This window comes from Lycium barbarum, chromosome 5 (assembly GCF_019175385.1).
Source record: "Lycium barbarum isolate Lr01 chromosome 5, ASM1917538v2, whole genome shotgun sequence".
Classification (NCBI taxonomy): domain Eukaryota; kingdom Viridiplantae; phylum Streptophyta; class Magnoliopsida; order Solanales; family Solanaceae; genus Lycium; species Lycium barbarum.
In genome coordinates, this window is record NC_083341.1 from 48787772 (window position 1) to 48798103 (window position 10332).

Consider the following 10332-nt stretch of genomic DNA (forward strand, 5'->3'; position numbering starts at 1 on the left):
AAGAAAAACATTATGCAATCCTCTATGATACTCATATGGTATGTATCATATATGTTACACCTCGAAAGTTTCATGCCATTGTGGTGTAAATAGACTAATGCAAGTTAAGGTGTACATGATGTTCCTACAAGTAAGAAGGAATACTTAATGATTCTAATTAGGATTCCAAATACCTTTTAGGAAAGAGAAGAAAGTTTGTTGAGGAAAGTGAAGTATAAGTCGCGTTTTGGAAAGGTTTCGCGAACCATCGAGTTAAGGATTATCTAGTAATGTCCTGAGGAGAAATTATAATACTCCTTATATGGTTAATGAAGTATTAAACAAGTGTTAAGAAGGTTCCATAAGGTTGGAGATCAAACGAAACAACGAGAACAATTTCAGAAGAGGGAGTTATACGACCAATTATATGGTTCGTATAACTTTATACGGTCCGTAAAATGGTCCGTATAACAGTCACAGTGAAGGGTCACTGGAAATATTATACGGTCACTTATACGGACAGTATAAAATTATACGGACCGTATAAGTGTCCGTATAATCTCGACGGGCAACTTTAATTTTCAAGTATAAATAGATGACCCAAGTTCTGATTTCTAATTTTCCACCTTCTCCATCACTCTTGAAACCTCTAGAATATTCCATATGAACACATATCCAAGAAAAATCAAAGATTTATCATCAAGAATCAAGAGAATCAAGTGTAGAGGAGATCACTAGGGTTTGTGGAAGCCAAGGATTCCTTTGAAATTGAAGTTGGGGTTTTCTCAAGCGGAGTATCTTCATCCAAAGACCATTCCTACATAATCAAAGGTGAGTTTTACATCTATTTCATGTAATTACATGTATTGAATGGTTGAAAGACTTAGATTATAGAAGAAGGTAGAGTATGGAGCCCAAATGTGGAAATAATGACATTCTTGGATAGTAACTTGACTTGAATCATAGTTCTTGATATGCCATGAGTATAATCTTTTTGTGAACGATACAAATGATGTTAAAGAAGTATCATATGAGAATTAATATGGTGTAGTGTTGTAGCCATGGTTGTGGGTTATTTGAAAGGGGAACTGTGAGGATTGAATAATGTTTAACTTGAAGAAGTTTATTGATTATGGTATTATGGGTGTGTTATTGATGTTTGGGAGTTGTTTGTCATATTGAAAAAGTTGTCGAAACAAAGGAAATGCTGCCCAATTTTCGTTAACTTTTAGTCGCCTTAGCTTAGCCTTAAGCATGTTTCTAATGATCTAATGTAGTACGAATTCTCTTGAATGTAGAGTTGTGGGCTTGGAAGGAGAACACTTAGTCGTTAAGGAGACATAAAGGTATGTAAGGCTAGTCCCCTTCTTTCAAAGGCATGACTCCTATATTATGATTTCAGTACTTCAGTTAGAGGCTCGTAGATACGTATGTGTGGGTTGTAGATGCTATGTGACCTCTTCATCGTATATTCTGTTCATCATTTTTGTAGCCTCGTGGGCTTATGTATATATACATGGTTTGGGGGAATAATTGGAGTTTGTTCTATGATAAGTCTTGTGTTGAAAATGATGTATGTCAAGGTTGAACATGATAGATAGCATGGTGAGTGGTGCTTGGTAGTCAGCTCCGGGTACCCGTCATGGCCCACTAGTTGGGTCGTGACAATATACTGACAGGGTATCATTGAGGATTACTTCATTTATTCAAGAAAAACACAACTCAATCCTTTATGATACCCATATGGCATATCATATACTGACAGAGTATCATCGAAGACCGGTTCATTTCTTAAAAAAATACTAGAGTCCTCTATGATACTGACATGGTATATATCATATACTGACAGGGTATCATAGAAGATTGATTCATTCCTTAAAGGAAAAAACACCCAGTCCTCTATGATACCAACTTGGTATACCATATACTGACAAGGTATTGTATAGGAATGTAGTTCATTCCTTAAAAAAACACTCAATCCTCTATGATAACAACCTGACATATATCACATACTGACAGGGTATCATATATGACATACATATTTCCTTAAAAAAATAACCCTACTCAATCCTCTATGATACTCACAAGGGATATATCATATACTAACAGGGTCTCGTAGAGACTAGTTCATTCCTTAAACACTAAAAACACACTTCTCAGTCCTCTATGATACCCATATGGTGTATACCATATACTGTCAGGTTATCATAAAGGACTGATTCATTCCTTAAAAAAAAAAACTCTTTAGTCTTTTTTGATACCCATGTCGTATATATCATATACTGACATAGTATCGTAAAGGACATGTTCATTTCTTCAAAAATAATTATATGAAAATACAACAAATAGAATTTAAGTTTAAATTTTGATATTTTATTTTTTTATAACATTTTAGCAAGTTAATTCTTGTAAAAAAATTATTAAAAATAAAGTCACCCTTTAGTATAAGTTTTGTTTTCATTTGCAAAAGCGAAAAATTATAAAAATATTTTTTGATCAATTTAGATTTTATAAATAAGCTAGTGACTTTGGTATTTTTCTTTATTATTTGTTCTTGTAGTCTAATTATTTATTTATTTTATATTTTTATTAATATAAAACAATTAATTAATATTTTTGGATATTATCTTATTTTTGTTTAAAATTGTTGAGAATGGATAATATTAGTACTGATAATACAATTCAGTTAGAATTTTGTTTTTGTCCTCACTTGATTTTGAAATTCAAAATTGAATTTAGGGTATTTTGGATGAGAATATATTCCCTATTTTGTCCCAAGAACCCTAATGATCTGCTATAAATAGAAGGCACCTATGTCATTCTTAAGGATCCAACTTTGGGGAGCCAAAAAAAAAAAAAATCCTAAGTAGCTAGCAATATATACTCTTAATACTATCTATATACACAAAAAACAATTAGAATATACGTAAATACATATACATACTACTTATATACCACAAATATACTACTACTTTTAAATTTTTTAGAAGAAAATCCTATCTATACTACTCTAATATACCTCCATCATACAAAAGTTCTAAAAGAAAGGGTTGTTCTGTCACGATCTATTTTGCCTGGGTCGTGCGGGCACTTACCTTCCCACCTCCGTAAGCGAACCCTCATCCCAACAACGAACCAATACATGAATTGAATGAAATAAACAACAAAATAGAACAAATACGTAAGTCTCACGACAAATATATATATATATATATATATATATATATATATATAGTAGTAAAAGTGAGGAAGACAATAAACACCCCCAGGGTCTAGTCTGAATAATGCAAGAGCATCTAAGGAAAATAGTATAGTCTGGAATACTAATACATAATGTCTATGTCTCTGAAATAAAAGTAAGACATATGATAGGAAAGTCTTCAAGGTCAGCGGACACCATGCTCACCCTGGAAACTCGAGAGGAAGCTGAAGAGTCGATCAGCCACGAGTCACAGAAGTAGATCCGTCTTGGTACTCTGCATTTATAAAAGAATGCAGCAAGTTCATGTCAGTATAAACAACAATACTGGTAGGCATCATCGGCCGACTAAGCATAGTTAACACAATTTAGAAAATAAAGTAGATAAGTAAGGAATCTAACAAGTATAAGACAATATGATCACAACCAAGTATCCGTCATCGCCTATGTAAAGCATCTAAACCCAAATACGTCAAGTCCGAATATATCCGATCCAATCCAAACATCATAAGTGAATCACCAAGAACCTCAATCAAGTCATAATGCAATGCAGTGCAATGATGAAATGTAATGCCATGCAAATGAGGTGTACACTTGTACTCTGGACGGAAATATCGATGTCTCGGTAGCACAACCTAGTGTGATTCGCGAATTCTAAGTTCCACCCGTCCCGGATCGTTGCCCCACAGACAGACGGGACCCTAGCTAATTTCTCACACAGGGATTCTCACCGGCACCATCCTGGGGGACCCGCGGAGTCCATGCACTAACAACGTTTCTAGAATATCATCGAAATCGGCCATACAACAACGATGCCGGAATAGATAATCGGTTATCGGCCATCTCACAATCACTCAAGTAAAAGAGTCTGTCACATATCAGTCTCACACAATCAACGATTCCGGAATTAAACCTTGGACATCGGCCTTCTCACAATCACTCAAGTAAAAGAGTTGATCAATATCAGTTTACTCAATCAACGATACCAGATCATCACCGGGTATCGGCCATGCATCATGAATGTGTGAGAATGTGTGCAATGCGTATATCAATTATCAATAATCAAGTTCAATATCACAAGTACCAATGAATGAGTACACCAACAAGGTATCAAATCACAACACCCACAATGGTATGCCAATAATGTATCAATAACACGAGTACCAACAAAGGGGTACGCCAACAATAAATCAATATCTCAAGTACCAACAAGAGGGTACGCCAATAATGTATCATATCACAATACCAACAATGGGTATGGCAAATCTATCTCAATCAAGAAGATAACATAGATTCCAAATTCTACCATTAATCAGGGCATCAAAACCATCACCACGGAACAATTTAAACACCCATAGCGGGGTGGCTAGTCCCAACACACAACAGGGCCCAACCTAAGGAAATTTCCAGCCCGACTTCACACCCAAAGGTTCACATGCTGTCTCCGACATTATATTCTAAATATGTGCTTCGCTATGAGAAGTCTCACTAAAGGTAAGCCATAACCTACCTGGACTGCCGAACCGCAACACCAACAAGTCACTCCTTTGCTTTGCCCTTCCGCTGAACCTCAAAACCAAAGTAGTCTAAGCATAATCCAATTCTATAATAGAAATCATTAAGAATGATACTTATATTGTTACTATTTCAATTCGGTCCATTTTAACCCTAGAAATTGGGAAAATGGGCCCACAAGGGCAAAACGGGAATTTCGAGGGAAAAATCCCAAATTCAGTACTAGGTAATCATAACCCAACCATTAATTGTTGATTTAGCCTCAGGATTAGCCTAATTTATTATTAAAGTAAAAAACCCCAAATTGGGTATGAAACCTAAGTCTCCAAATCCGAAATTCAACGTTAAAAGTGGAAGATATATGACTAATAAGCTTAGAGTCATCAACTTTTAGTATAACCATAATCAATTTATCATACATTACCTTAAGAAAAGGTTTCCCAAAACCCTCCTTCAAATTCCATCTTTAAGGGATTGTTAAAGGAAGGGGGGAATCTAAGATGATTGTGATTAAGGAAGTGTTACACCTCGGAAAATTCTCTGTTGATGCACAGTGAATAGACTAAGCAAGGGCACAAAGTAAAATGTTTCAATAAGTAAGAAATAACATTTGATGACCCTAATTGAGATTTCAAAGACATTCGAGGTAAGAGAAGAAAGTTTGCCAAGAAAGGCAAGGTATACGTTATGTATCGGAAGAGATTTATGAGTAACAAGTTAATGGTGACTTAATGATGTTTTAGAGAAGAGTTATAACGTCCCTTATATTGTTAATGAGGTGATAAACAAGTGTTAAGAAGGTTCCATAAGGATTGGAGATCAAACGAGTCGACGAGAACGAGTTCGGAAAAGCTGGGCATTATACGGCCCAACATACTGGCCGTATAAAATATACTGGCCGTATGTCAGGTCGTATATTCTGCCCAGATTGGAATCCTTCACTGGACCAAAAGTACTGCCAAACATACGGTCCATATAAATTATACGGACCGTATGTTGGTCCGTGAAATCAAAGCGGGACAGATTGAGAATTATTAAAAAGGGGACCAAGTTCATTTCATTTCATTTTATCTTCACTCCCTTTCTCTCAAGAACTCTCTAGAACATTTCTCCACACCTCTCCCACAAGAATTCAAGAGATACTAATGATCAACTTCATCAACCAAGGGAATCAAGTGTAAGAAACTCATTAAGGTTCATCCAAGACAAGAAATCCAAGTGGAAGTGGAACTAGGGTTTTGCTCAAGTGAAGTGTTTCCACCCAAAGTCCATTCCTACACCATCTAAGGTAAGTTTTATGGTCATTCCATGTTGTTTAAAGTATTGAGGGGTCGAAAGACTCGGATTGTAGAAGGAGATAGGAAATGGGTCATGAATGTGGGAATAATGATATTTTTGAGTAGTAGCTTGGATTGAGTCATGATTCTTGATATGTTGTGATTATAATTATGCTATAATTGACATTAAGAACATGGGATAGACATTGTATATGAGTGAATGTAATAGTGTGCTATGACCATGGGTATGGATGACTTGAAGTGAATTGGGAAATATGGATAAAGTAGGTGATAAAGACTCTTGCTTATGATGTTGTGAATGCTATTATAGATGTTTGGGAGTTGATATGATATGGAGGAAGTTGTACAAACAAAGGAGATTCTGCCCAATTTCCTCTAGCTTAGGTCAAGTATGCTAAGCTATCGATTTTATAATGTTAGTATAACTCTAATGAAGGTAGAAACGTGAGCATTGAAGGAGAACGTTCAAGCGATAGAATAGCTGAACGAAAAGGTATGTAAGGCTAACCCTTCTTTCAATAAGGCATGGTTCCTTGGCCATATATCTATTCTTTCATCAGCCTATGATGTCCTCCAAATGATTCTATCTTTAAAGCTATTAAAGCTCATGATTCTCGTTATCTTTATGATTCTACTAAATTCCTTATACGATGGGTGATCCTCTAAGGATAGATGTAATAAAACGACGATAGTAATGATGCCAAAGATGCTTATGAGCTCTTATGTATATGTGTCAATGTATGACTATTATGTAACACTGAGCTTATATGGCCGGGTATGATATGTATTGCGCGTGCACCACTGCAGTTGGGTACGGATAACCCTGAGCCTTGGTAGGGCCAGGTATGTATAATCACCGAGCCTTGCCATGGTCGGGTACGTGAAACACCGATCCTTCATAGTTGGGTATGCTATGAATATGAATATGTAAATGAATATGAATACGTTTATGAATACGAATGTGGATATGAAAATGTATACACATACGAATACGAATATGCATATGTACGTGTGTATGGACACAAACACGCATTAGAAATTGAACGTCCCTATGAAAGACAAGTAAGTGTTTATGACGATGGTTCTACTACCTCCCATCCTATGCTATTTATTTGTCTCTTATACTTCTATAATGATGTTGATTATGCTTTACATACTCAGAACATTCTTCGTACTGACGTCCTTTTGTTTGTGGACGCTGCGTCATGCCCGCAGGTGGCCAGGGAGGCAGGCTTGATCCATAGCTTTATTACTCAAGGACTACGTAGAGGAGCTCCATTTCATTTGGAGCTACAACTTTTGGTATCTATTCTCTTGTGTACATAGTTATGGGCATGGCGGGGTCCTGTCCCGCCTATATGATATGATCCTTAAAGGCTTGTAGACATGTGTATATGGTTAGATGTATTTGGTCTTGTCGGCTTATATTTCGGATATCATTTTGGTAGCCTCGTCGGCTTATGTACATTGATATGGGCATAGTTGTTGATGGTGATATAAATGTATTGTTGCCCAATGGGATTAGTATGAATGACGGGTAGAAAGTATGATTTAGCTATGTGGCTCACTTAGATGTAAATGTGAATGCACGATAAGAGGTGCCTGGGTGGGTTGGCACCGGGTACCCATCATGGCCCTCCGGTTGGGTCGTGACAGGAAGAGTGAAGGATTAGGCAAGGTTTACCTCCAAGGGTTTCTCCAAATTATCTCTAAGAACAATTTCCTCAAGCTCCAATATCGAGATGGGAAATAATGAGGTTCTAAGACTTATTTAAGACACATTTAATGAAATATAACTGCCCGTCACCGCCACGGGGGTAGGGATGCCGCTTCGGTGGCTGATATACCGCCACAGCGGTATGACCAACATTACACATGGCCGCCCCAGCGGTCATCACACCGCCACAGCGGTGCCGCTATTGCGGGCACCAGACACCAGAGTTCTCCTTTTTTCTTCTAAGTCTTCAATCAAAATCCCGGGTTATTCCTAAGGCCATCTGCTCACAACCCGACCACCTAAACCCACACAAAATTACGCTGCGAACGCGCTCGTGGTCTCAAAATTTACAACGGAGGCCTCGTTGATCGAGTTAACCCCCGATGCCTTAATTTTAATTTCCCATCCCAAGTCCCGAAATACATCCGAATGCATTGGGAACCGAACCAAATACACATATAGGTGATAAATGACCATCCGAACCTCTCGAAATTGACGAAATTTTGAAAAAGATCCGTTTGCCCAAAAGACAACTTCGGATTAACCATTTTTCACTTTAAGCCTATATTTTCACCAAAGTTGCCCGAATCCAGTCTAGACACCTCGGGAAACGTGTCAACGATCCTCTTGAGTCAAAAGTGAGCTAATAAGTTGTTAAACCTCGTAAAATTTCATGTCGTCGCATGATAGTTAGACTAACACAGGGTAAGAAGTATATGACATTTCTATAAGTAAGAAATAGTAGTTAATGGTCCTAATTAAGATTCCAAAGACGTTTGAGGCAAGCGAAGAAAATCTGTTGAGAAAGGCGAAGTATACATTGAGTTTCGGAAAGGATTGCAAAGTACCGAGTTAATGTTTGACTTAATGATGTCTTAAAGAAGAGTTATAGGACCCCTTAGATTTTTAATAAAGTGTTAAACAAGTGTTAAGATGGTCCCATAAGGATTGGAGATCAAACAGGTCGACGAGAACAAGTTTCGGGAAGTTATAGATTGTACGGTCCTTTATAGGACTGTATAAAAGATACGGCCCGTATATCTGACCGTATAACTTTTCTAGAATTGGGGTCTTCACTGGAACCATTATTCGGTCACACATATAGATCGTATAATTATACGGACCGTATGTGTGCCCGTATAACTTGGTCGGGATAGATTTTTAAGTTTAAATAAGGGACCCAAGTTTATTTCTCTCATTTCTCATTTTCTCTCTAACACTCTCCACACCTCAAGAAACCTCTAGAACTCCCTCCAAACTCCATCTACAAGAATCCAAGAGAAATTAAGGATCAACTTTATCAAACCAAGGAAATCAAGTGTAAGAAGCTCACTAGGGTTGCTTGGAGTCAAGAAATCTCCTTGGATTGAAGCTAGGGTTTTTCTCAAGTGAAGTGTTTTCATCCAAAGGACATTCTCATACTATCAAAGGTAAGTTTTATGATCAATTCATGTTATTTAGAGTATTGATGGGTTGAGAGACTTGAATTATGAAAGGAGGTAGAAGATGGGTCATAAATATGAGAATAGTGGCATTTTTTAGTAGTAGCTTAATATGAATCATGATTTTTTGTATGTTACGAGTATAGTTTATGTTATAAATGATATTAAGAACATGGGAGAAACATTATATGATTATGAATGTAATGTTGTATTATGACCATGGTTATGGATTCCCTTGAAATGGAAGTAGGAGAATTGAATAACGTATGGTTGATGAAGATTGTTGATTATGATATGATGAATGTTATTATTGACATTTGAGAGTTGTTATGTTATATGGAGAAAGTCATAGAAACAAAGGAGATGCTGCCCAATTTTCTCTAGCTTTAGTTCAAGCATGCTTATGTTATTTATTATCTAATATTAGTACGAACTCTCTTGAAGGTAGAAACGTGAATATTGGAGGGGAACGTTCAAGTGATAAAGTAGCTAGACGAAAAGGTATGCAAGGCTAGTCCCTTCATTTCTAAGGCATGATTCCTATGATATCATTTTCCTTATTCTCCATGACCTTCTTACATTCCGGAAAAATATGAGTCAATGTTTATGAAGAGCTTTTATGAGATAAAGCTTATGCTATGTTATGAATCCAACAATGGTGATGATGAGTCTAAGCCCAAAGATCCTAAAGCTTTTGATATGATAACTCGACGAAGCTAATGATCCTTATACGATTCTTTAATGTTATTCATTGTTGCTAGACCCACCTTATAATGTTAGTTCCTTCAAGGTGAGGTATGATGATTATGATTACTCCATAATGGAATCGGGGGTTCTCGACCTTACGTCACCCCGATTGTCACACCCCACCCTTGGTAAGGCGTGATTGGCACCCGGTACCTTACAGGAACCGAGCGAACCAACTTATAACTTACATCCTTCGTGTCTCAAATGGAAATAATAAGATCAAGAGGCTAAATACGAGCATAATATCATGCATAAGTATGTGTACATTGGACCCATGATGCCGACATAACAACCGACATAATACAACTAAGTTGTACACAGGAACTGTCTGCACATCCTCTATTAACATGACTGAAGTATATAAGTCAGGACAGGGCCCCTGACATACCCTCTTGTCACAAAAAAAACATATGCAACTCAGACTCGGAAATGCTC